Source organism: Equus przewalskii, chromosome 3 (genome assembly GCF_037783145.1).
Source record: "Equus przewalskii isolate Varuska chromosome 3, EquPr2, whole genome shotgun sequence".
Lineage (NCBI taxonomy): Eukaryota > Metazoa > Chordata > Mammalia > Perissodactyla > Equidae > Equus > Equus przewalskii.
The window spans coordinates 27680274-27706700 of NC_091833.1; positions in this window are offsets into that span (position 1 = coordinate 27680274).

The window sequence follows — 26427 nt, forward strand, 5'->3', positions numbered from 1 at the left end:
TGAACGCAACCAGCCTCAGCACCCCTCTAATGCCTCTTATGACTTTGTTTAAAAAAAAAAAAGATTAGAAACGGGAACATTTTGTTTTGCTAAGAAGAGTGGTTTACTGTGCGGACGGGGTGAGAAGCCTTGATTTCTAGCAGCTGTTGCTCATCTCTGCTTCAGAGTCTCGTGATGGCCCTGATTTGGCTAGAGTCTGATGGCCGGATCGGGGGAGCCCATGAAATCTTCTGCTTATCATTTCAGACACTGCAGAGCGCTGGCACTCACGGAAAATCCTGGCTCTCCAACCCGCTCCTCCAATACCGTCATCCCACTGCCCTGGGAGACTATATGGAGGGCTGATACGGGCACATGCCTAAAAGGGTGACATGGGTTCTTTCTCCTAGAAAGGGAAATCCAGGATCATTTTTGGTATTACAAAGTCGTTCGCTGTTATTTTTAAATGTAGTAGTAATAATGTTAACAACTAGTAGACATGGCGACCAGCACTGGCATTTGTAAAGTACTTTCCTATTTACAAAGCACCTGGGACTGCCTAGTCCCATTTGGAGATCAATTTCTAATCGGTTTTTTTTTTGGTGAGGAAGATTTGTCCTGAGCTGGTGTCTGTTGCCAATCTTCCTCTTTTTACTTGAGGAAGATTTGCCCTGAGTTAGCATCCACGCCCATCTTCCTCTATTTTGTATATGGGCCACCGCCACGGCCTGGCTGATGAGCAGTGTAGGTCCACGCCTGGGATCTGAACCCATGAACCCGGGCTGCCAAAGTGGAGCCCACCAAACCCAACCACCAGGCCATGGGGCCAGCCCCATCAATTTCTATTCTTATTCCACTTCCTAAAGAAGTAAATTTGCCTCTGCCAGTTCACTTCTACAGATTTCTCATGTGGAAAGTGAGAATGGGAATTCCTACTCCAGGGGTTTATCTATGGTGCTTTTTGACAATCAGTGATGTGAATGGAAATCAAATATGCAACAAGACATTTCTTCCCCCAATGTCATGTAAAATGTCTTTCCTTTTTTTTTTTTTTTCGCTGTGGAAGATTCTTCCTGAGCTAACATCTGTGCCAATCCACCTCTATTTTTTGTACCTGGGGAACCTCCACAGTGTGGCTGGTGAGTGGACTAGGTCTGTGCCCAGGATCTGAACCCATGAACCTGGGCTGCTGAAGCAGAGTGCGCAGAACTTTAACCACTTGGCAACTGGGTCGAGCCCAAAATGTCTTTGCTTTCGGTGAGGGGACATTAGTTCCTTGTGACCAGATTGCTTCTTTCAACTGATCTGAAGCTCTGATGGGCAGCTTTGCATGCCTTTAAATCATTTATAAAAATGGAAAATGAATGAATAATTTTATTTAGAGTTAATTTTATATAGATTTAAAAACTTATGTAGATTTAAAAATGGGAGGAACGTAATCTCTGCGAGGGCAGGGACTTCCTCTGTCCTTTTCACCCTGCATCCCCGTGCCTGGCAGAGGGTCGGCATGAGCGGACAAGTCAACTCACTTCTCTCAACTTCAGTTTTCACAGAAATGAAACGGGGACTGGATTCCCTGGCCCAGAGTGCTGGCAAGTAGTAAGGGCTCAATAAATGTGGGTTGAATAAATGAATAGATGAATAGATACATGCGCGATCTGAGAATAGAGAATGGATAAGAGCGTGGATATTTGGCACCAGTGTGCTGGCAAATTGACTTTCCGAAAAAAACCTGAAGTCCTGATTTGTAGTGGGTGCCAGGTTTCCTGATATACATACTCCCACCATGGCTGGTTTCACGCTACCAATAAGGGGTTACGGAATGCAGAGTTGGAAAGAGCTGTGCTTAATCAGCTCCCCTGAGCTGGGGCCCTCCGGCTCCAGCATACCTTTGGTTTGGGGGGTGAAATGGTTGGAAACCAGTGTTCCCTTTCCTGTTGGTTTTCAGGAAGCTTCTCCCACTGGGTGGAAAGGTTTGGGGACTTCCAGATTGCTTGAGTTTACACAATTCTAATTCTCCAGCCAATGTCATGACGTTTCCCTTTATTTTGGCAGAGGAGAGAGAAGGCTATGAGTTGCCAGGTACTGAGTGTGGACGGAAGAACTGGTGGGACCATGGACGGACCATTGGTGGTGAGCATCCTGCAGAGAAAGTGCATCCTTTTATGCTTCCTGGGGATCCCTCCTTCCCCCCGACTTGAGGTCTGCAGTGATTGACTCAGCCGCTTTTCAGTGCGCCATACTGGGTGGCACCTTTGCGACTCCCGGTACCATCTAAGCTTTATGAAGGCCCCAGATTTGTGTTTTCTTCCCAAGATTCATTTCCTACCAGCTAGATCTACTATTTTCCATCCTCTCTTGCAAAAGTGCAAGGAGTGGCATCAGCACATCTTTGTACAGTAGGCGAATACATTTGGAATGCTTATTTCTGAGAGCTGGTGAAGGTGACGAACAATTTTACACCACACCGAAGGACTGACAATAAATTTAGGAGTGGCAAATGGGACCGCTGTTCTGTTTCCCTCTCGGTAAATAAATAAACCTGCAAAACCTGTGCTCCAATCCCAGAGCGTCAAATGCATGGCGCCCCGTCGATTAACGATGAAAACGTCTTTGCAAAAACGATGCATTTAGAAGAGTCCCGGGGCTTGCACCAGAAGCTGACGCTGAAGGTTTATTTTAATGTAGCACAAATCAGAGCGAATGACGGGAAAGGAGTTCTGTTTCTCCAGAAGATGCCACTTGTTTCTGCTTCCGGGGAAATGTCTTCCAAACTCCGTCAAATCTGCAAGCTGAGCCAATCCCACTGTGGCTGTGTTGCCCACCTGAAGACCCCAGGGCCCACCAGGAACCCACAGAGGGTTTGGGAGCTGGTGCAAGGTCAGGACCAGAAATCATGTTCTTGAGTGATTTGCAATAGATTGAGGTGTTCCCCAGGGCCTTGTATTTTCTTTTACACCACTTAACACTGATGTTAGTGTTGGGCCATATTGGATGGAAATTTTGGAAGGAAAGTACACGGCACTTATGTGAATTGGGACTCCGTTTCCAGCCCAGGGATAAGACCTGTTTAACAATAACAGCAAATAGATTAATATATATTAACCAGATTAGAGGGAGATGAAGGAGAAGGGGAGAAAAAAGGAAAGAAGAGAAAAGAGAAAGAAGAAAGATTGATGTTGGAAAGTTTTGCTGCACTTTGTAAATGTGTGTTCGCACGTGCTGTTCCCTTGTCTTAGAATGCCATTCCTCCCTTTCTTCACCTGGATAACTCCAACTCAACCTTTGGACCTCAGCCTAGGAGTTATTTCCTCAGGGAAAGCTTCCATAAACCCCGACACTGGGCCAGGTCCCCGTATTATGTGGTCTGACAAAGCCCTCTTTTCTTTGTAGGATATGTCACGACTGTAATGCTTGCAATGATATCCTCACGTATGTCATTATTTGTCGCATACCTATCTCCCCCACAGACCAAAAGTTCTTAACTAGAAAGATTCCAAAATCCTGGGACTGCACCTGGCTCGGAACAGGGACTTCAAGTCACCTACTGAGTAGGTGAATGATGAGTGGATGGATACTCACATAAAAATAACCTGTATTATCTGAACTTTGCTGTTCTGTCCATATGTGAGACAAACGGGGAGGGAGTTCAACCCCCCTGCCCAGCTTTACAGGGCCGTTTCTCGGGTCCTAAGAGGGTCCTTGACTTGTGGAGGAGGGTGACCAACAGATCTGAGCAGAGCCGGGACAGGCTCCAGTCCCATTGCTGGCATGCCTCCTGCAGTCCGCACCGCTTGGTGGACGGGCCTCTCTGTGGTGGGGGAAGGAGGGGGTTGATTGTTTGGGGGGAAAATAGGAAAAGTAATCATGACAGAAAAGATTTACTCCTGCCTCCTTCTCCTTTCTTCTTGCATTAAGGACAAGTGTCGCCTGAACACACGAGCACAAATGGGAACATGATGAGGCATCACTTTTTCCGGGGCTGTGACTAACTCCCCAGGGGAGCGGGAGAAGCTGTCCCTCTGAGTTAGCCCTTGAAGAGCCCCTCAAACCTCTTGCTGCAGGGAAGCCCTGCCAATCAACGCTGGGCTTCCACTGTGAACTGTGTTCATTCATTCGTTCGTTCGTTCCACAAATACTTTTCAAGGGCCTACCACGTGCCAGGCATTGTGCTAGGAATGGTACATGTGGATCTGAGTGAGGCCTGTAGCGTGACCAGCTGTCCCAGGTGCCTTGGGATGAGGGACTTTCTCTGTGCAAATTGAGACAGTTGGTCATCCCGCTTTGGCTGTGAGCCTAGGATGCAGTGTAACATCTGAGCAGAGAGTAGTTCCCAGGAACCACTTACATAAGGGTCACCTGGGAATATTTGCTAAAATGCAAATTCCTAGGGACCACTTTACCCCACTGATTCAAACCCTTCTGGGGCTAGACAGGAACTTGCATTTAATGAACCCACCTCCCAAGTTTTTATTCTGCATATTTAAGTTTGCAGACAGCTGAGTTAGTGTTTAAGGGCATAGCCTTCGAAGTCACTCAGACCTAGGTTCAAATCCCACTTCTGCCACCGAAGACCCACATGAGAATTTTCACAAATTGCATACTCAATATGGGCTTCAGTTTCCTTATTTGTAAAAAGGGTCTGATAATACTATCTTCACACTGTTCTTGAACGGATTAGATTACAAGATGGATTAAAGCTTTAGGACAATACCTAGAATAGAGTTAATTGTACATTAAGTTATCCTTATCAAGGCTGAGACTATTGCCCTAGTAGCTGGAGTCACAGGTTTCTGCTCCTGGATTTGGGACTGTTCCATCCCGTTTCATGCAATAAGCAAAAGCGAGACTTTGTCAGCCTCATTATAGAAATGTGCGTGCATTACCGCTTCATTTTTTGTCCCTTTTGCAAGTGCACTGAGAGCTTCTTCCCGCTCCTGGAAGAGCTGATGCTCTCACACATTTGGACCCTCGTACGTGCTGTTCTTTGGGTCTGCCCTGTGTTCCCTCCTGAGCCCGATGAATTGCTATTCGTTCTTCAAAACCCAGCTAAGCTGTCTCCTTGTTTGGGAAGCTGTCTCTGTTGTCCCTCTTCTTGGCTACTTCTTTTCCCTGTGTACTGACTTAGGCACACAAGGATAATAAGATGAAGAATATGTGATGTCTTCCCCAATTAGGAGGAGCTCTATCTTGTTTATCCATATCAGGGATTGCAAATTATGGCCCATGGCCAAATCCAGTTTGCTTTGTGTATTTATAAATAAAGTTTTATTGGAACACAGTCACCTCCTCTTGTTTGTCTATCATCTACGGCTGTTTTCACACTATAATGGCAGAGTTGAGCAGTTGCGACAGAGATCTTCTGGCCCACAGAGACTGAAATAGTTACTCTCTGGATCTTTACAGAAGATGTTTGTGGATCTCTGACCTATATAATGGCCTTGGAGCCTAGCATATGGTATACCATGTAGTAGATACTCTATAAATACTTTGAATAAAAGGATCAATACACCATTGGATACATTATGAGTCAATAACTCTCTCGTTGGCAGTACAGAATATCTTCTCTAAATGCATTCTTCTCTAGATCCAAGAGAGTTCCAGTCACACCCATGTCTGGCCTCTTCTGCTTCACTCCACAAAATGGCAGACTACTCAGGCCAAAGGGCTGTTAAGAAGCCTTAGCTACTTTTACCTGCTTCCTTTCCCCCATTTCATTTTCTAAGCAAATGTCAAGAGATAACTGGTGTCAGGCATCCCAGAACTCTTCCCCCGGCTTCCCTACCAGCTCCTGCCTTCCCAGTGTCCCTGGCCTGGGAAGGTGGTGACATGTGCCACCAGAACAGCTACAGTGACTGCTTTATGACTTCACCTTTACAGGCAACTCTCTTTCATTAGGTCATTCTAGTTATTCGAGAGTGTCTAGAACAATTCTGTATATACAGTGGACAATCTACCAACTCCTAATGACTGAGGAGCAGCAAATCCTCAGGAGATGGTGAGAGGGTGGGGGTACAAGTCATTTTCAACTAAGAATACAATAGAAACTCCATTCCAGAGATGCGACAATATTTGGCACTTGCAAGAAGAATCTCTTTTCAGCTACCAGCGTGCAATTAGTTTGGTCCAGAAGTGAATGTGGTGCCGTCCTTTTGCAGCAGCTCAGAGACCTGGGCCCGAGCTCAGACGGGTGGACCAGAAGTAACAAATCCATCCCTGCTTCCTGTCTCTTGTTAAGGTCTGAGTAAGGGCCAGACAGGAGAAAGGTGGGACTTGGGGGGGTGGGACATGGTGCTGGAATCATCAAATATAGAAAAAGTCAATCCCACTAAAGAACAAGACTGTCCATCTGAGCGACCATGAATTTCTTCAGATGCTGAGATTTTTGTAGGGAAGAGAAAAGCAACCACTGAGAGAAAGACCCCAGGGAAGAAAGACCTGTGGCTAGCAGGGTCAGACAGAATTTGGAGCCAGTTTTCATTTTGAGATGATCAGATTGCTTCCTGTTGGAGATACCACGGCCATGGAGGGTGGAGAGCAACAGCAAGTTGGAGCTGGACCAGACCTGAGGAATCCTTTTCTCTAAACTCCTGGTTTTCACCTGAGGACCTGGGGATCCAGAGACTTGAAAGAATTTGCATCACACCTCAGTGACAGCACCAGGCCTGGAGCCCAGATGTCCTGTCCCAAACAGAGCATATTGGCTTGTTTATTTGTTTGCTTGCCTTTTTTGCCACGGCGCTACTCACGCAGACTTGCAAGGGCTCATCCCAAATTATAGAATGTTCTAAAAAAATGTAAATCTTGTGCCAGGCCTTTAGAGATGGTGAGAGGCATATTGGTTGGAGGTGGTGGGAGACAAAAGACAGGTGAGCAGTGTAAAGAAACGGCTTAATTGGCGACGACAACCTTAACTTGTCTCATGCAGTCAACCAAAAGTCTATGGAAGACTTAGTTTTGGTCTTTTGCATTCGTTGCAACAAGGCCCGAAGAAACCATGGTGTACAGCTATTATTCTGCACAAACTTTGAGAGCATGGGTGTCAAAGGCGTATGGACTTGCACTCAAGAGCTGAATTAGTACTAGGAACACCAGAAAGTTCTATAGCATTGCTGAGCCTTCACTCCCTCCTTTGCAAAGCAGGGATAGCAAGAGCACTCACCCAAAATTTTCATCACAAGGATTCAGTGAGATGATACGTGGAGACTCTTAGCACAAGCACTCTTGCTCCTGTCAGTATTTTAATACTTCTTTTCCTAGCTGACTGACTGGGTCCCATTTAGCCCTCTCTTTTGGCCCATCACAAACCCCCTAGGGAACTTCTACCTCAGGCTCCCAAGCTGTAATGGGTTGAATACTGACTGTCTCCCCAAAATTCATGTCCACCTGGAAGCTGAGAGTGGGACCTTATCTGGAAGCAGGGTCTTTGCAGATGTAATTCACTTTGGGTCTTGAGATGAGATCATACTCGATAAGGAAGGGCCCTATACCCAATGAGAGCGTCTTTATAGGAAGAGGAGAGGACACAGAGAGACACACACAGGTAAGAAGGCCATGTGAAGGTGGAGGCAGAGACTGGAGTGATGAGGCCACAAGCCAAAGGATGCCAGGAGCACTGGAAGCTGGAAGAGGTGGGGAAGGATGCCCCCCTAGAGCCTTCAGGGGCTAATTTCATCTCTTGCTTTAAGGCATCAAACTGGTGGTAATTTGTCATGGCAGTCCCAGGAGACGAATGTGCAAGTCAAGCCCTGACTTTATCATCCAGTGTCCCATCTGCACACAGCCGTGTAGATACTAAGTAGGTAGTGAGTACCTATTTTTTCAGGCTGGCATGCCGAGGCCCCATGTAATGTCAGTAATGGAAAGGCCTGCCCATCTTGAAAAACTTGTAGGCCCAGATGGTAGCAAAGTTTTATTAAAAGAGCAAAAACCTCAACTAGAAATGCCAGAGAAAAATGAAGCAACCGAGTTGCATAGCTGTGTCTACCTTTCCCTGAAGGTATGGCCAGCAGATCATAGAGAGCTCAGTAGCATTTTGTGGCAATGTTTTACAAGTTTGTTTTGGCGGCACTCATGTCCTTTCCTTTCACATGTGGCTGTTAGGCCTCGGGGCTGCTTCTGTGCTGCTCTTTCTCCATCTAGCACAAGCCCCAGCCCCTTGGTCTGCTTCGCTTTCTTCTCCGGGTCTGCCACAACCAACTCTACATCTTGGGGTGCCTCTTCCCGTCGGTCTGGGAGCCTCCTTCTTCATTGTCCTAGGATAAAATAATTAAGTTTCATTGTTTAAAGGGTTTCCGTGCTCATGACTGTGGGAAGACTGGAGAATAACAAAGAGAATAAATAGTTCTAATAGCCAATATTTATTGACTGCCTATAGCAGGCCCAGGGTTTACAGCTATAGTCTCATTCTATCCTCATGAGATTCACACAGCCAGATGCTACTGTTACTATTATATTGTCTTCATTTTAAAGATCAAGATCGTGAGTCTGGAGGAAGTTAAGAAAGTTGGCTAAGGTCACACCACTGTTAATAAGGGAAGAGGGGCTTAAGCTTTCTTCTGATGACTCAGAGCTCAGGTCAGTAACCAAGGTCCCGCTTAGGCCTTTATTAAGGTCAAGGTTGGTCTCCTACCTAGAGTTTTGACTTAGTTTCTGAGGTATTAACTTGGACGGTGTTACAGACTGAATGCGTATGTCCCAGAAAATTTGTATGTTGAAATCTTAATGCCTAGTGTGATGGTATCAGGAGGTGGGACCTTTGGGAGGTGTCTAGATCATGAGGGTGGAGCCCTCATGAATGGGATTAGTGTCCCCACTAGTGGGATTAGGAGACCCAAGAGAGCTCCCCAGCCCCTTCTGCCATGTGAGCACACAGCGAGAAAACAGCATTCTATGAACCAGCAAGCAGGTTCTCACCAGACGTGGAATCTGCCAGCACCTTGATCTTAGACTTCCCAGCCTCCAGAACTGTGAGAAAGAAATGTTTATTGTTTAAGTCACTCAGTCTGTGACATTTTTCTTATAGCAGCCCAGGTAGACCAAGGCAAATGACAATAACTAAAAAGTCCAGAACTTCTTTTGTATTTTTGAGGGTGATTTTACTCTAGCCTCTCAGATCCTTCTCGGAAAACCTGATCAGTGTGAAATAATTATCACCAACTAGCATCTGTTCAGCAGGACTTTGGGAGTCATCTCTGAGGACTTGCAGACTGAGAGGAAATGTTTTCTGGGGCCTCTCCAACAGTGGAAGCTGTTTTGTTGACTGGTTAATCCTGAAGTTATTCTAGGTAATAGGTGTTCCTTGAAGAACAATGCTTCTATGAGCAAAGACTTTTAGGAAGCCCTGAGACAAAGGCTTCATTACTGCTGGATGTTACAACTTTATATTTGCTGTTGTACTTAGAGGACCCCTAAGGTGGAGCTATAATATGCATCCATTGTTTGATAACAGAACTCCCTTTTCATGGAAAGTATCCAGATTTGGGCTTCCACAGAACAGTTTGGGAAACACTTCCTTAGTTCTTTCCCTTACTTGAAGCATTGTCTTCTCTGTGACCTAAGGAGGCGTGTCCACTCCATATTTCCTGGGAGTTCATTATTTTCGAAGCCTGATCTATGTAAATATCAAATCACTTACAAGACATGGCAGGCCTTCCCGGTGATGAAATCTGCAACGACTTCATCTTTTCCATAATCACCCAAATGAATCCTGAAGTGTGGGCCTTTGGCTGCTTGAAAATAGGAAACAGAGTCAAGCCTGGCCCTCTCTCGAATTGCATGTGACAGCTCCCGCTCAGTTTCAGTGACAACAAATGTGTTGAGCTAAAAATATTCTGAGCAGATGTAAATCTGTGAGATGTGACTGCAACACACCCAGGCTTGCCATTTGTTCTACTTCAAGTATCTCCCAATTCACAGTCACCACAACTCTAGGCAACCACAGCATCCTATGCAAACACTTGTTTGTGTAAGTGCACTTCTGACTCACTTGGAGATGTGTTGATGGAGAGCACCTCGCATCAGACAAGCACAACAGCTCCTGGCAGCCCCAGAGTGGGCAGGCAGAAATAAATTCCATTGCAGAAGAGGTGTTAGTTCCTCTTATGCAAATACTTGTGCATCTGTCTCTTTCTTCCAGTATTCCATACTATTATCAAGAGCTTGATGCTATCCTATGATCAGAAGACACACTGCCTCCAAGATTTTGTGGGAGAAGTGGGCTTTACCTTGGTCTAGAGCAAGCAACAGCCCATGGGCAACGGTGGAATCTCCTCTCCATGCAAAATAGTGGCATGTGGGACTCTCTTGGGGGTTAGAGCCTTGTTTGGAAGCTGAATCGTTGTAAGAAGTCTTTCAGCTCATCTATAGGAGATGAAAACTAATACCCATCTTTTACAGAACGGCAATAAAAACAATTACTATAGTTCGTTGGATAAATCCTATGTGCTAGGCATGATAGCCAGTCGTAGCTACTTTTATTTATCGGCCTCTGTCATCAAGCTCTAACCAATATGCACTTCAGTGAATTGGGGTGTGTTTGCATTTTAATGGAGCCAATATGAGGTTTCACACATCCTCTTTTCATCTTGGGATCTTCTAAGAATGAAAGTATGTGTGAGATTTAACCTGAAAAAGCCGAATTATTCTGACTCCAAGTTTTCCTGAGAATTGCCCTTCATGTGGTCAGCTTGGAAAAAGCAAGGGGCCACCAATGAACTTACAGTCCTTCCCAAATGGATGTGACATTTGGGTTGGGGATTGGGAGCTGGCAAATAGAAGTGGATAACTTGCCTGACCCAAACACAAGTCCTTTGAGGAGATGCTGCCTATTCTCAAGGAGATCCTGAGTATAGAGCCCAGTCATAGCCAACTGAAAGCCAGATTCTCAAACAGTCTACTGGGTTCTACCAGGGAAGCCCAGACTTGGGAGTCAGGAATGAAAGAGTTTGATTTCTGGCTCTGTCACTTATGAGTTTGACCTCATTCCTACAACACTCCGTTCATCATCTTTGAAATGGGGATGACTGTGCCTAGACAGAGTAGGTGTGAGGTCAGAGTCACACTGCGCACAAAGTACTTAGCGCATAGTGGGTGCTAAATGAATGACAGCTTCTGTTGCTGATGACAGTGGTAAGACTCGCTGTGAGAATTATCAGCCTATCTTTTAGGTCCTGGTTGAGTTCATGGTCCTTGTTGTCTCTGAGTGCTCAGAGCTTTGCCAGGAAGAGTGGCAACATCTCGGACTGAACCAGCTGCAGCAGGGCCTCAGCCACAATGCATCCTCTGAGCTGGGCCCGGACCTGTGACTCACACAGCCTCCGCCATGTGGACACCACAGCAAATCACTTTTCCCATTATGAACAACCAGACACACTCCAGTGTGGTGACGGAAAGTAATTAGGAGTGTAAATCATCTAACCAGACACAGATTCCACCAGGTTTAACCCCTGGTGTCCTTTTTTACACAATAATCACCCACTGTCCCATGGCAGCCTGCTGAGGGAGAGCCGTGACGGGGAATTATGTGATCCATCTGCCCGTGGAACCACAGACTGGGGTTCAGACAGGGGCACGGCCCATCTGGCTTTGCTTTGGGCTCTGGTGACACCGGGAACATGGATAAGTGTTCAGCCTTAAGTATGGGGTGTTCCAGATCCAGGAGCAAATGTCTTGCAGGCTGCGGTCTCCTTTTTCCAAGCCAAACTTGGAGGTTTCGATTCTGACGTGATCTGTCCACAGTATCATTACCACTCACAGCGCTCATGTCCCCTGCCCACAGCGCCTTCAGCTCAAAACCCAGCAGTCCAGGCTGTGGTCTGGACAGCCCAATGTGACTCTGGTTGCGCTATTGCTACCTTTGTGATTGCTCTTCATACTACTACAACCACCACTTCTCAGACTACTCATAGTATGACTAGTTATCCTCTGCTCTGTGCCAAGCACCAAGCTAAACACTTTCACAAATCTTTTCTCATTTAATCCCTCTGAGACTATACCGATATTATCGCCGCTTCATAGATAAATATACTGAGACTCAACGAGGTTAAGATAACACGTGCAAGGTCACACCGCTAATACACAGCAAAGCCAGAGAGTGAATCCAGTTCACATGGGTCTCGCCACCGCTCCATTGCGACTCTCCTCTGAGCTAAGAGGGCCATGTTACAAGCACTGGAGTAGTACAACTGACTTTATTAAAATAGTACCTAGGAAATCCATTCAAAGACGTTCATTGAGATTTAAAAAGAAATAAGGAGAAGATTGTGCCAATGAATAAAGAAATCAAGCAGTCTTGGTACAGTTAGAGAATCCTGACATTTGTTGCAATTAAATTTTTAAACGAGGAATAATATACCTACTGCAAGGTACGGAAAGTGCACTCATCTTAACTATACGGCTTGATGGTATAGGTTGTCTTTGGAGCCACTGAGAACAAGACAGAAAGCATGTCCAGGTCTCTAGAAGGCCCCTGTGCGCCTCCTGGTTTAGTTTCCTTCCCTCCACCCACTGTTCGTATTTCCATCATCATGAATTAGCGTTGCCTGTTTTCCAACTTTCTATAAATGGAATTATACAGAATGTACTCTTTTGTCTGGTTTCTTTCACTCAACAAGGTATCTGTGAGATTCTTCTGGACTAACCCAAAATGAAGAGAACTGTTGTCCCAGCCGTTTGTTCTTTTCCACTGCTATATAGCATTCCATTGTAGAGAAACTACATCTATTTATCTTTTGATAAAGATGAATAAATCATGTCTTTTTGGGGCCATATTTACCCATTTTTAGTGGGTAATATTCCTAGGGATCTAATTCTTGGGTTATGGGGTAGATGTGTGCTTAGATTTAGTAGAAATTGCAAACGGATTTCCAAACAGGCTTTTCTAGTTTATATTCTCACCACTTTAATGTCTGAGAGTTCTTTTCACATCCTTGCCAACACTTGGAAATGTCCTGACGTTTATTTCTGTTGAGCCCATGTGCTTTCTCCACTTTATAAAATAAAGCCTGAATTGTGTCTAAGAAATGAATCACATGCCATTTAATGCTTTTTTTTTTTTTTTGAGAAAAAATTTACAAGAAAAGCATGCTGGTATTTACAGGTCTGTCCCTGGGGAAGGGTGACATGGGGGGATGGTAAATGAAGAAAACAGCTTTTAAAGAAAAGGACCTTCCAAATAGAAGGGAACTTAGATGAACAGAAACATTACAGAAAGGCTGCCACCAAAGCTGTATTTCATGCATGCATAATCCTGGGTTTATTACAGCCCCCCAATCATATTTCATAAAGAGACAAGTTCAATGACTGATCCTTTGCCATATACTTAATGAACTGATGCATATACCCCAATTTACCCAAGTCATCAGATGGCAAATGTTTTATTTAGCCTGAAACATTAAATATTCATTGAGCCACTCCATGGTTTACTCATTTATTCATTCCTTCATTCATTCACAAAACAAACATGTATTAAGCATCCAGAGTGTGCCAGGCACTGTGTTCAGCCTGGGGACGCGACACCAAGTAAAACCAGCATCTAGGTGCTGCCTGGAATGACATGATATTAAATAGCAAATATAATGTGGCTTGTGATGTTCAAGGATAGGGGAAAGCTGTGTTCTATTATTCATTTGTTCAATGAGCATCTAATGAATGATTCCTGTGCAGACACATTGCTTGTGTTTTGTATGCTGTGGGTGAGAAAGGGGCGTAGACTCTTCAGCTGCTCCTAAAAGCTTGTAGTCCAGGAGGTGAGGGGCAAGAGGCCTACATGCTATGGTCAGAGGTGGCTGCAGCAGGTGTGAAGAGTCATGAGAGTGGAGACAACAGATATTGGGGTTAGGCCCCCATTCCAGGAACCCCTTGTCAGGAACAACCAGGTGGCATGTGCTTCTCCTGGGATCCCTCCCACACTCTCAAAGGCTTGTTAAACCACAAGACCTAGATACGATTTCATGAAATGGCTGGGCAGGGAAGCACTGCCCCGTTAACCCTGCTAGGTGCCATGGATTGGACTCACCATTTACATAGGTGGCCCCGTTTATTTTACATCCTACCTCATTCTAGGCATGGTAATTAGCATTTCATTAATGTAGAAACCGAGACTGAATCCGTTTCAACACACGCTGATGCATTCAAATGTAGAGAACTCAGGCTTTCCATACTGGGCACTTTTCTTTATGATGTGTAGGAACTTTGCGCTTTTGAATGTGGGTGGATTTTCATATTAGGGTTATCACAGTAGTGAGAGGGTGTCCAGTCGGAATATTTAGGAAATCTTTCCTTATAATGATGACAGTGGTGTGATTATAATGTGTGTAATATCACTTACGCTATGCCAGGAATTGCACAAACCCTCACAATAATCCATTCTTATCCCATTTTACAGATGAGTAAATGGAGATTCGGAGAACTTTGAGCAAAGTCATCTTCTGGGTAACAAGTAGGAGAAGTGAAATCTGAGCTACAACAATCTGACACCAGAGCCCCCTGTTCTGAAGCCACTAGGCTCTGTTACCTTCCTAGGAGAAAGCTAATTTGAAATAGACAAATCCATAATTCACATCAAACATTTCATGTGTTGCAGGATGATGAAATTATTTACTGTATTCTCAATGATACTTGAAAACTCACAGGCCTTGTTCAGATTTAGGTAAGGTACAAAGGCACATTTCAACTCGGCTCTCCCTTAAGCCCCTCACATTCCAGAATAATGAGGTTGTCTCTATTTTGTGTGATGTCAGGACTTCCCTGCTGGGCTGTGTCCACTCTGATGAGGCCCTTTTGTCCTGGGACTCAAATGACTTGGTCTCTTTAGACAAGCTGGGCAGGGAGCCCTGGCTGTCACGTGGCCACTGGACATGCTAAGTCAGAGAGCCAGGAGACCCCCCAGCTCCATCCCTATTTCTATGGTGAGTGGGCGGCATTCTCTGTGAAATGGGGAATAAATACCTTTCAGAAGAATTTCGATGTTGAGCGCTCACAGCCCTGGTATTAAATGTGCCCTTTCTTTCAAAGTGATGGCCATTGTCCTTTTTTCCAGCTGACTGTGTATCTAACATGGATCACCCTGTTAAGAAAGATGCTGACCTCCTCCCATTTGGTATCTTCAGCAGAGAATGGTAACTTCTCTCGAATATTAAACTTTCTCTATTTTTTTCAGAAGTGACATGAGGTTACTAAAAATAAGCATCTGCTTAGAAAGGCTAGGAACTTTCAGATCTGAAAACATATCTTTTTTTCTACTGTTCTTTTTTTTTTTCCTCACTGATAATTTGAGAACCAGCTCTCCTGGGATTAGAAATTGACTCTGTTCAAGGCTTTCTGAGTATCTCGTGATCTAAGTTCTAACAGGCAATGTGCCACTCAGAGGGAGCAAGTCCAGGGAAAAGGACAGGCTCTTTGATAACTCTCAGCCTTTCCACTTCCTCGTTTTTGCAGTGTGCCTCTAAGAACTGGCTTCTGGGAGCTGCCGCACTGAGAGACAAAAAAGCAAACCAAACAAATAATCCATTTCCAAGGTTTGCTTAGAGAGAGAGGGATCTATTTATGAAACATATATTGTTCAGTTTCAGGGGGAAAATCATGTAATCGTTGCAAGGGAAAAAGCATGGAAAGTGCTTTATTTTGCATAAAAATCCCCTTGCTCGATGATTTATGCGGCTGAGATTTTCAGGCTGGGGGAGCGCGGGTCTTGGTATCCTGCCCAAGGAAGGTGGAATTTAAAATGCAGAGAGGATCACAGGTCACCACAAAACCTTGGCGTTTATTAACCCGGCATGGGGTGGGGGTGAGGGGGTAATGGACAAAATAGAAAGATAGAAATGTATTTTGCTTTGGGGGGATCTCAGAGAATAAAGGTTGACTTGAGGCTCTAGGCAGCATGTCTACCTAGATCAGACACATGATTTCCTGCAATTAATATTGGAGGACTCACGTAGGTTCTGCTGAACTTAGGTAGGGGGTGTGGGTTATTGGCATGGATTTAATTTACCAGTCACCTAGATGCTGAGAAGGAGCTGTCTTTTTGCCTGTCTGATTGAGAAGGCTTCATGGCAGTCAGCTCCTGCCTATGAAATGCCCTCTGGGCGTATCTACCACTTAAAAGATCCAGTCTCATAGGGTAGCAGGGCGAGGAGGAAACTAACACGTCCCTTAGTCTAAACATCTTTTCAGCACTTGAATTCTCACCACAGCATCCCAGAAAAGATAATTGATAAGCTTCTGCTTCAACACTTTCAGAGATGGGGAGAAAGAAACCTCCCAAGCAGCCCCTTCTATTGTGGGATAACTGGTTGTGATCTCTTATGCTGAGCCAACAATTGGGTCTCTTCTAATTCTAGTTTTTCTCCTTCTTCTGCCCAAAGATTGCACATTAGTTTGAACCCCTCTGCCTATCAAAGTGATAAAGTGCGTGTGATTTGGGGGCAGCCTCATCAGAATTCGTGTCCTGCTTCCATCACTGACTGAATGTAGGATTTCAAGCAGATCACTTCCTCGTTTGAAATATAAAGATCCCAATTACTATCTGTATCAGTCAGGGTGAACTTTGTCTTGCTGCCGTAACAAACAGCTCCTAAGTGTCTGTAGCTTTAAATAGCTAAGGTTTCACTTTTGCTCCTGGTCTTTGTAGTCTGGCCAAGGGCAGGTTCTCATCTACGTCATCTTCGCTCAGTGACCCTGATGGGGCTGCATTAATGTGTACTTCCACCCGGAAATTATATGCATCCTTTGCACTCACATTTCATTGGCCAAAGAAATTTACATGGCTCTGTCTGATTTGAAAGTGCAGTCCTATCATGTCCTTACAGGTAGAAAGTTAGAAAAATCTGGCGAATGTAGTGAGCCCAGGCTTGCTCTGCAGACTTCAAGACTTAAGGCATGTGATGCATGTTTGCAGAAGGCCTGGCGCCTGCTAAGTTTTATTGTCCCAGTAGTTGGCAGATCATTGAAGGTGCTCTCCATGTTAGACATTCTTAGCTCCTCCCTCTGTTCCTCATGCTACATCATCTTACATCTTTTTACCATCCTGGTTTGTGTCCTCTAAAAATGCTACCTCAATGTCCCTGTGAATGTGTGATCCAGCAGGAACAAACGCCCTATTCCAGCTTGGTAAAGAACTCAGGAGAAGAACAATACCCCTCCTCCTTTCTTCTACATAGCACATCCTAAAATCGGACTCTCTTTTTTCTTTTTTGGCAATCACTATGTGCTGTTGAATGTATTGTCAATTAAACATCATCCATCTCTTCTATTTCCCTGTGAAAGTGTTTCTCCCTAATCCCATACTTTTGTCATTAGCTCTTGAGTCACAAAGAAGTTTCACGTTGTTCCCCATTAAATAGCATCTGTTTGATTTGGCTCATCCTTCGGACATAGTTTTAATTACTTCAGATCAAAAGCTTTCTCATTCAACTTTCAGATAAACACTGTGGAATAGGAGAGGTGTAAAAACATCTGAACCAACGAGGAATTCCAACAAATGGCCAAGCCTTGGAAACAATCACCTCCCCATTTTGGAAGATATCTTTTAAATTTATTTTTAACAGCTTTATTGAGATGCAATTAATGCACGATAAACTGCATATATTTAAAGTGTAAAATTTGATGTTTTGGCATTTGTAGAAACCTATGAAACCATGACTATAATTAAGACAATGAGCATATCCATCAACCCCCAAAAATGTCCTAGTGCCCCTTTCTGATCCTTTCTTCTTGCCTAGCAGACATTTTTAAACCACTCTTTCTATTTTACTGATATCTATAGAACCTAGCGTGGTGCTGAGCACAAATCAGGTGATTAATAAATATTTGTTGGAGTATGGAAGTGTCCAGAATAACTGAATGCTTGCCATGCTCATGCATATTTGCCCAAGGTTGGTCTTTATGTAGAGGTTGCCATTTGATTCCACATGTCTCACCTATCAGGCCACAGATGACTAGACAAGTGAAGGGTCCCACATCCAAAGGTGGCAAACTATGGATGAGTCAGGGGCCTGCGGCACAGCCTGGTGTGAGAGCTTTGCCCAGATAAGACAACAGTGCCTAACTGAACCAATCCAGTCTTCTTTGGGGAAACGTATGTCATCAGAATCAGCATATGCGGAAGTGGGACACACATGTTATCATTCTCCAGGGCTTTCATCCAACCCCAAATATATGTTCAGGCCATTCAACAACTATTTCCTGACAGTTACTATGCATCAGGCATTATTCTAGGCACTGGGCATTTCGCAGTGGAAAAATCTGATGAGAGCCTAGGAGAATAGTCTGTTAATGTTGATCGAGAGTAAGATGGTGCAGAGATAAACCAGGAAGAGGAGAAAAAAAGAGGTAAAAACTCGAGGGCAGGAGAGACTTGATCATTTGGGGGCACTCCAGAAATACCTTCCAAGGTGAACTTGCTTTTGTTTGGGCAAAGAAAATGCTATCTAATGTCCTCTTTTCCGCTTGAACTTTTCCTGCCCATGCAGCAGCTGCAGCACGTGTTCCAGCAATACGTCTGGAAAACAAATTCTCATCAATTAATTACTAACTGTTGTTTGGAGCTCTGGGGTGATGTCTTGGACATGGAGGGCATAATCTTGAAATGAGGAGGCATTGGTTTCTTTCGCGTCAAGCAAAGTAACTGAGCTTGCCTGCTGTCACAGCGAGACGAACCTCACAGGAGGACTGTCTTCTCAGTGAGAGAGCAAAGGGAAAATGATTTGGAGAAATCCAAATTCTATCGACCCGTGCTGCACAAGTCCTGCATTATTCAGCTTCGAGAACTAATGTCTGATGCGTGCTATTACCATCAAACTTGTGTTGCAAATAATTCATGCTTGGAACTTTTAAAAGATATATTATTAACATTATCACCAGCAGAATTGGACTGAGTAAATTCTTAGAATTTGTTGGGAATGATCACTCTAATATCCAAGATTCCCTTTAAGTGTTTAAGCCTTTGGGTCTCTTAAGGCAAAACAATATAATAAGGTAAAATTTGACTCCTTAACATCAAATACATCTTATTTCTTTCTTTCCTTTTCACTGAGAAGTATTTGGAAAACCTTTTGAATCTCCGTTTGAAATAGGCAGCAATACTGTTTACAAATAACAGTTTGATGAAGCCAGAGTGGGTTTGAAATCAGAAACAAAAGAACAACTTCTTAGCTGCCTCGTTGGGAACTTGGGCACATATGTGTCATGCATGGTCCATCATATAAATTAGCAAAGATATTTTTGTTGAGTCACCACATGCTTCAAAAGAGTCACTCACCCAGGAACATCGTGTTCATAGAACCCTAGCATTAACTTGATGAATGGGATGGTGTCTTCTGAGATGACGCTGCTTAATTTCCTGGAGCTATTGTAAAGTGTTAAGTTCATTAGAGCTTTTGGCTCAGCAGTAAGCACTCTTCCATGGAGGGTACAAGTGGCAATGATAAATCGGCCTCGTAATGTGATCACGGTGATACAGAGTACAGTACTATATATGCTTTTCATTTCTTGATGACCGGTTAAGAAAATACCCCAATTAATCGGAGAGTTCTCGGGTGATCTTTACTCTGGGGCTGTGTCAAACTCATCCAGCAAGGGCGGAGCCGGCTGGCTTATTTCCATGGACTTACAGCCCTCTTTCAAGGAGGAAATCCGATGTGTTCCTACTTCAGTTTTCCAGCAGACTCTTGGAGAATAAAGCCTTTGGCAAGAGCTGTCTATTACAGATGCTTTTCTGGAAAAGAATGTCTGTAAGTTGCTCTTGAAATGTGTCCATTTGCCTTGGTGTTCCTCAAAGGTCCCTGAAAGATCTTCTTTGGGCAAGAGACCCTGGCACAGACATTGCTAAGCTGATTCTTCATTTTGAAGTAAAGTATGTACAATATAAACAGAAGCCAAATGCAGTTATTCTGCTGGGGCTCATAAAAGAAAGTTTTCAGTATTTAATACATAATTATAAGATTTGCCTGTAGTGGTAGCTTTCACTTTTAGAAAACACAAAAGCTATTAATTTTGTGTCTCATGGTGAATATTCCTGGAAGGTAGTAAAAATGCCCTATTCCTTGTAGAAACATTTATTGAGTCCCTGTTGTATTTCAGACACAGTGTTGGGGAAACAAAGATTAATAAAATAATGTCCCCATTCTTGAGGAAGTCACCCACAGTCCCCTGGGGATGTAAGGCTCATCGACACTCATGATACCATTGTAAGGGAGCCCACCTGTGACGAATGAGTTGGGAAAAGTGGAACCAAGATGGAGTTCTATGTATGGCCTCTGAAAGCGAGCTACGGTTTTCACCAGGTGAGGACAAATGGAAAGAGCATTGGGCAAAGAGAACAGCAGGTAAAAGGTGCAATAGAAAAAGTGTGGCATATTCAGGAATCCATTCAGAATTCTGAGTTATGGAAATAAAGGACTCGATAAGGAAGGGCAGAGAGGGTGGGGTCTACCTGGGGAGACATGGGGAAGTGTGGGAGGATCTGTGCAGGGGAATTATGTGATCCGTTGTCTGACTTAAGATGGTCATCAGGGCAGAGGGTGGGGAGTGTATGCATACAGTAGTGAGGTGAGGGGCCAGTTGGGAGCTGCTGTGGGAGAAGAGAGGAGAAAGGGGAGGGCTGAACGTAACCGGTGAGCCACTGGGGTGGAGAGGAGGAGCAGGATCCAGCAGCAGAGTCACTCATTTACTCCAGTTAGCACACTTTTTTCTGTTTCAGGCATCCTGCTGGCATCTAGGGACACAGGACAAACGAGACACAGTCTTTGTTGCTATTTTTCTGTCCTCAGCTTACACACTGCTTCTTGTGGGGCCCGCCCTGACTTACTACACATGCCAGAGGCCTTGCTAAGGGTCTCCGCAGCACATTATCATCCACACATCCTTCTCTATTTCTCATTGCACTTTATTACAATGGGGTATTTAATCGAATGTCTTCCCTTCCTATGTATAAAATTCATGAGGACAGGAACAGCTGTGTTTGTCTTGTTGACCATCGTGTCCATCAAGGACATCGTGGGTGCTCCATAAATATTGGTGGAATGAATGCATGAACAAAAGAGCTCTCCAATGATAGAAAGTGACAGACAGGTTAAAGGTAAGTAAGTGCAACACGGCATCACGAGCATGGTGAGAGAAGTGTAGACCGGCATGGCGAGAGCAAGCCATTCTCCAGGCAGAGAGGTCAACAAAGACTCAGTGACTGAGACAACTCTACATCCGAGCCACGAGTCATTCACTTGGTGAATCCATCCTTGGCTGCAGGGTCTTCCTCACACAGCGCAGGTCCCTTCTTCATCTGGAGAGAATTATGACTCCCTCCCACACGGAAGCATCAGAGAAGCAGGCCCAACTAAGGACGTCATCACAGCATCCCCAGGAGGGGGCCTTGTGTAAGAAGTCTGAGCCATCTCCACCTTCACTGTCCACAGGGAGGTGGCAGCTTCTTGGGCCATTCTATGCCAGAATGTGGAGACTGGGAAGGGTGAGGTGGGAGGGGGAAGTGAACAAAATGGAAACACATTTGCTGGCAGCCGGAAACACCCCTGACCTACCCACAGAGGCAGCCTCTGCCTCTGAGTATCCAGCATTTCTTTTCTCTCCTCCTCTGTCTTTGGTATGTGATAAGGCCTCAAGAAGAAAGGGGATCTAGGTATTGATTCAGGCCAGAGATATTGAACTTAAATCATAGACTCACAAATTGTTAGAAATTAAAGGAAATTTTAAAATCTTATATTGAGTTGTTTATCTTAAACGAAATTATAGATATGTTCCCCAAATAGAATACAGATAAGGGAGGAGGTGATCTGGGGTGAGGGGGTGAGTAGGGAGTGCAACAGAGATCCACTGATGTCTACTCCTCTCCATCTTCCAGACTTCAGCTTAGATCGTCTTTCCTTCTGGAAATCTTCCCTGATTCTCCCAAAGCTGGATCAGGAGATCATCCAAGAGGATCTGACACTTCTGTGAAGTATATCGTAGTGACCTGCTTATTTTCCATATCCATCACCACCGCCAACTCGAATATAATCCCCATGAAGAGAGCACTGCATGCCATTGTTCATTTAAGAAACATACGGAATTCATGAGCTGTTTGGTGAGCCAGCCTCGAGGAATATCACGATGGTCAAGAATGACATCATTCTTGCCCTCAAGAAGCTTAGACTCTGGAAATTTTATTATGTCTGTTATTTTATACTTGAGCCAAGCACTCATAATCAGAGTCTTCTACATAGCTGTTGAATGAACCAATCGAATAGCAATAAAAAGAGTCTGGGATTAATATTGTTATTTATTGTTCCACAAATACATTTTCTAAAATTGGACCACAGCCGCATTGAGAATAGCCTGTACTGACTGTCAGAGTCCAGATAAATAATTCAATCCGTCTCTGCTCAGATGATTTATCAATGGGAAAAGAAGCCTTAAAACACTTGCTTTGGGGAGATAGCGCTAGCCTTTTAAATAGAGGCACTGACAGACTAAGGAGGCTGCTGAGTTTAACACCAGTAAAGATATGCAGTCTCTGCACTTTTTACGGCCTCTACAAGACTGATCGGAAAGGACTGCCTGCATTTCTTAAGAATATCAGTTGAAAATATTGCCCTGATGTGGCACACGCTAATTGTCCCCTGCCCTGAGATGCCTGCCTTAGCAATGCCAAGATGTTTGGGGGAGCAATGTACCCAGTCCCATGCAAGACATTGTCTGTCCCAGAGCTTTTATGGGATCACAGTTCTGGCCAGTCACGTGGAAGTGGAAGTCTTCTCGGGGTTCTAGGGAGGCATTTCTTTTCCTGATAAATGGGAAAGACACAGCTATGGCGGAACTTTTTCTCCTATCTCCTGTCTTCCTGTCTTCAGTGAGGATGTGATTCAGCAGCCAGTTTGAAGCCATGAGGCAAAGGCCGGGAGAAATGCAGAGACGGGCCTTGCTATCATTCACTGCTAGATCTCGGTTTCTCCACTTCAACACCATTGACGTTTAGGGGGCACGTAGCTCTTTGTACAGGGCTGTCCTGTTCATTGTGGAACGATCACCATTCCTGGCCTTTACCCAGTAGATGCCAGTAGCATTTAGTGACAACCAAAAATGTGTCTCCCAGTTGTCACAACCCCAAATGTATGCAGACATTGCCAAATGATGGGCAAAATCATCCCCTAATAAGCACTGCTGTATTAGACTATTGCCAGAAACTCCCTACCGTGAATTTCCTGCAATAGGAGTAAACTAAATCCTTATGTGTTTAAACTCTGGAGTCAGGTTTCCTGTTACTTGCAGATGAAAGCATTCCTCATGATGGATCCACATGGCTGGTGTATGAGCGCTATTTCACTATTACCACAACGGGGCGTTGAATAATAGCGCGCTCCACCCACTGCCTATCTGGGCTCTTACCTCTCTTCAAAGGCTGTCTCCAAGATGACCCCAGCTCCACTTTCTACCTCCTTAGCACTTGTGTATTCTGTTCTTATCTATGTAATAACTTAGGACAATGCCTGGTTCTCAATACCCTTAGCTGAGCAGCTTAAAGTGGTTAGTGGCTGAGAGGACTGAATCTGTAGTTAGGCTACTTGGGTTCAAATTCTGACTCTTAGAAGCTCAGGAAAGTATCTTAGCTGCTCTGAGCCTCATTTCTCTCATTTGTAAAATAGGAATAATTACATTATCTTCTGCCAAGTGCATTAAAAGTTTTAAATATGTTGCTCCAAGTAGCACACAGATTTTTAAAAGTGAGATGATACACAGATTGGGGCATAGTATAGTTGGGTTCCTCACATAGTATAAATATAGGAAGAGAAATGATTGAAGATTTGGAAGTAGTGAACTATAAGATACCTCTGGGCGTGCTACTTTCCTGGAAGATTTCTCCATTTCCAGTGAAAAGGGTATTGAACTCAGTGGAATTGGTATTCTAAATTTTGTGCCACAAACATCAAACCACAGATTTATACTTTTTATTTTATTTCCAAAATATTTTGCCTTTGCCACATAACTACAACCCAGAAGAATTGGTAAATGCCTCCAAAGGTCATCGGCCGCATCCTTCAGCCTCCAGAGGGAATATCTCTCGGTAGCACGTGGCCATCCATTATGTGTATAAAGACATTCCCGGAGCTGAGACACTCACAGACAAGCCTCTCATTGATTTCTGCCTGTGCTGTGAGGAAACTCGTCCTTTTATGTAACTCACATTTCTCATGGAGCCCTGGAAAACCATGTTCTCTGGAACTGTCCTCTCAGAAAACAAATCACAGCCCAAGAGAGTTGAGCGCCTCAAAATCACATTTAGGACGTTATGTTTGGATCCTCAGGAAACAATTCGTTGCGTTTGTAAGCTTCGTATTTTACTCTCAACCCACTGTCTTCATCTTCATTAACAGAGACCCAGTACTGCTCCTTCAAAATATGATACAGCCCACAATGAAAGATTCCTGCAGAGATAATACAAACCATTGGTCATGTCTCCAAGAAGTACGATCGCTTAAGAGAAGCAGAGTGGTTTTTCTCATCTTTCTCTTTTCCTGGTTACAGGAATCAGAGTGGAATCTCTAATAGCTGAAGTTTGTAATAATTACAACTTGGGCCCTGCCATCATTTTGGTATGGTGTGAGCTTTAAAAATGGGATTTCTTAATTTGAATTATTGATCAGTGTGTTCGCTCAGGCAGCCATTCTCCCCTCCAAATAGGCAGTAAATCTCAGCTGATAAGGACTTACATTTTGAAAAATATTAACAAAGTCTGGAGCTTCAGATGCAGTCATGGACTTTATCTCTCAAGCTGTGAGCTGGCCTCCTAAGACATTCTTCATGAAGTAAAGTAAAAACCAGCATTTTAAGACATCAGAATAGGAGTGGATGATCTTCAAGGCAATAGGCCTTGCTATCATGGTCTTCTAGGACAGTGCTTCATAAAATTAATCTAGACATAAGTCACTTGGGATCTTATTAAAATTTAGACTTGGATTCAGTAGGTCTGGGGTGGGACCTGAGATCCTGCATTTGTAGGAACTCTCAAGTGTTGTTGATGCTGCTGATCCATGGTGGATCCTTTGAGTAAGATTCTAGCATATACTATGTTTTAAAGAGAATGACTACAGGCCTGATTCTGCCATTGAGCATCTTAGTTCCCTCCAAATCCTACAAACTCTCCATTCCCTGGTGGCAAATCGGGACAACCACATCCTGTGCTAGAATGTTCTTAGGCAGTATGATCCAGTGAGAAGGTTATCTCAGGGGAAGCTGGCAGTGGCAAGTGCATAAACTCAGCCAACTGTTCCAAGAGATTAACTAAAGCATAACCTCCTGGAAGTGAGACCTCAAAGCAGACCTACAAGGGCTCAGGGAATAAATGATAAAACAATAGAAGCAGATGAGAAATGGCATGGCCAGACTCAGGGAAGCTCTGAAAAAGAATTACAAAACCATCACAGAAATGAAGATCTTTGGAAGCCACATCGAAAACCACCAAAGGGAAAATCGCTGACAAATAATCAGGGACAGAAAGGCAGGTTTGAAACAAGTGATTAAAATTAAATTAAAGGAGGACAAGAGTTAAAATGGATTTAAGATAAAATAACAATGGAAGACAGTGAAGGAGATTTGACATAACTGATGTATGTTACATACATGCACCACCGAGATACCTAAAATAAGCTCAAACATGAGAAAAACATTTAAAGGAGAAAGAAAAGGCCGATTCAATGATATAATTCAAGAATGTTTTTCTGAAATAAAATAATATGTGATTTTATAGTTTTTAAGAGTTAAGAGATTAGAGATAAAAATTATATGTCTGGAAAACAAGAGATGAAGCATAACGCAATTGTTATGCCTAAAACAAAGACCCAACAACATAAACAAAATAGAGAAAAACATTTGAAGATATAATGTGAGAGACCATAGAGAGTTCCAGGAAAAACAGAAAGAAATTAATCTATATGAGGCATATCTTCACACAGTTCTCAAGTTGCAAAGAAAAAGTGGGAATCTCGTGGCAATCCAGTTAAATTGTGTATAAGGAGAAAAAAATCAGACTGATTTCTGACCTCATGTCTGAAATTGAATACTAGAAGACAGTGGGTCAATGTATAGAACATGCTCAGGGAAAGAAACTGTGACACCTAAAATTGCAGCCAGTCATATTGTCATTCAAACACAAAGGCAATGGACAGATATTTCCTCCCATGCAAGAACTCCAAAAATGTAGTACTTTTCCGTTGGATTTGAAAGTGTCTCTTGATTTGGGCATTGGGACAGAGATAATCTGACTGTTTCATATAATTTTTAACCTATATTTGGCTGTTCCTACCAGAGAAAGATGGAATTTTTGACAGAGATAACCATCTCGGTCAAGAAGAAAAGGACCAAAGCACGTAGGTAGCACTCCAGTTGTGGTCAGCGGTGACCTATGCAAGCCACGTGCTATGGGTGTTGCTGCCTCTCTTTCTTGGAGCTGGTTTAGTTTAG